This window comes from Heptranchias perlo, unplaced genomic scaffold, assembly GCF_035084215.1.
Source record: "Heptranchias perlo isolate sHepPer1 unplaced genomic scaffold, sHepPer1.hap1 HAP1_SCAFFOLD_567, whole genome shotgun sequence".
In the NCBI taxonomy this organism is placed as follows: Eukaryota; Metazoa; Chordata; class Chondrichthyes; order Hexanchiformes; family Hexanchidae; genus Heptranchias; species Heptranchias perlo.
The window spans coordinates 102501-104916 of NW_027139589.1; positions in this window are offsets into that span (position 1 = coordinate 102501).

Genomic DNA, 2416 nt, shown 5'->3' on the forward strand with positions numbered 1-2416 from the left:
ACCTGGAGGCGCTGGACACAAGTCTGGTAAACAGGCTAAGTCTCGACATGCCACCTCTTACTATCCTGCAGGTACCCCGCCAATCCCCCCGGAACCGGCTGGCAATTGGCGAATCAGCGGGACGAATTTGAATTCGTGACCGACTTTCTGACACCGAATCGCCGCAAACGCGTTTCGATTTTTCGGCTTCGGTACCTCCCATCAGACTTTGACTGGCCATATCTCCGGACTCACGTGTCGCAGCCGGGACCTTCAGGCACCGTTCGACGCGTCTACCCCTGCCCCGTCGAATGGCGCCCCTCGCGGTGTGGTCCGATTTCCGCATTTTGGTCAGATTTGCCTCCAAAATTTTCAGATTGAGTTGACGAATGCCCCCTACGGGGTAACCTCTTGCCCTTTCGGACCTGGTCCCTGTGACTTAATTTCCGCCTTTTGCTCAATCGTTTCCCCATTTATAATTAATTTTAAAAATCGGGTTACTCAGTTCTGGTTTACCAGTTCCCTCTTCGGACTTAGTTTTTGGTTAATCATTTCCGGTTCACCAGTTCCCGTTTTGGACTTAGTCTCTGCGGGCCGTTTCTCATCTTTTGGTTCATCAGTTCCCCTCTTTTAATAATTTTTTGGCTGCTTTCGTTTGATCATTTCCCTGCCTTCTGGGTAACTTTTCCACCTTAGGACTTCATCGCCGCACATTGTTTTCGACTTCTGGTTGATCATTTCACCCCTTTTAATCATTTTTGTAACTTTTGGTTAACCATTTCACCCAGCTTCTGGTTAACCATTTCCCCTTTGGGACTTAGTCTGTGAGCATTCTTTTGGGATTCTGGTTAACCATTTGCCAATTTTTAAAAAATGTTGCCACTTTTGTTTAATGCTTTCTGGTCAACCTTTCCCTCTTTCAGACTTCACCGCGGCACATTGCTTCAGCCTCCTGGTTAATCATTTCACCCCTTTTAATCATTTTTGCAACTTTTGGTTAACCATTTCCCCCAGCTTCTGGTTAACCATTTCCCCTTTGGGACTTGGTCTCTGAGCATTCTTTTGGGATTCTGGTTAACCATTTGCCACTTTTTAAAAAATGTTGCCGCTTTTGTTTAATGCTTTCCCTGCTTTCTGGTCAACCTTTTCCCCTTTAGGACTTCACCGCGGCACATTGCTTTAGCCTCCTGGTTAATCATTTCACCCCTTTTAATCATTTTTGCAACTTTTGGTTAACCATTTCCCCCAGCTTCTGGTTAACCATTTCCCCTTTGGGACTTAGTCTCTGAGCATTCTTTTGGGATTCTGGTTAACCATTTGCCAATTATTTTAAAATGTTGCCACTTTTGTTTAATGCTTTCTGGTCAACCTTTCCCTCTTTCAGACTTCACCGCGGCACATTGCTTTAGCCTCCTGGTTAATCATTTCACCCCTTTTAATCATTTTTGCAACTTTTGGTTAACCATTTCCCCCAGCTTCTGGTTAACCATTTCCCCTTTGGGACTTAGTCTCTGAGCATTCTTTTGGGATTCTGGTTAATCATTTGCCACTTTTTTAAAAATGTTGCCGCTTTTGTTTAATGCTTTCCCTGCTTTGTGGTCAACCTTTTCCCCTTTAGGACTTCACCGCGGCACATTGCTTCAGCCTCCTGGTTAATCATTTCACCCCTTTTAATCATTTTTGCAACTTTTGGTTAACCATTTCCCCCTGCTTCTGGTTAACCATTTCCCCTTTGGGACTTAGTCTCTGAGCATTCTTTTGGGATTCTGGTTAATCATTTGCCAATTTTTAAAAAATGTTGCCGCTTTTGTTTAATGCTTTCCCTGCTTTGTGGTCAACCTTTTCCCCTTTAGGACTTCACCGCGGCACATTGCTTCAGCCTCCTGGTTAATCATTTCACCCCTTTTAATCATTTTTGCAACTTTTGGTTAACCATTTCCCCCAGCTTCTGGTTAACCATTTCCCCTTTGGGACTTAGTCTCTGAGCATTCTTTTGGGATTCTGGTTAACCATTTGCCACTTTTTAAAAAATGTTGCCGCTTTTGTTTAATCGTTTCCCTGCTTTCTGGTCAACCTTTTCCCCTTTCAGACTTCATCGCCGAGCATTGTTGTCGACTTCTGGTTAATCATTTTTCCCCTTTAAATCTTTTTTTGCCACTTTTGGTTAACCATTTCACCCAGCTTCTGGTTAACCATTTGCCCCATTATACTGAATTTTTCCGCTTTGGTTTAATCATTTCCCTGCTTTCTTGTCAACCTTTTACCCTTTAGGACTTCACCGCGGCACATTGCTTCAGCCTCCTGGTTAATCATTTCTCCCCTTTTAATCCTTTTTCCCACTTTTGGTTCACCAGTTCACCCAGCTTCTGGTTCACCATTTCCCCTTTGGGACTTAAGTCTCTGAGCATTCTTTTGGGATTCTGGTTAACCATTTGCC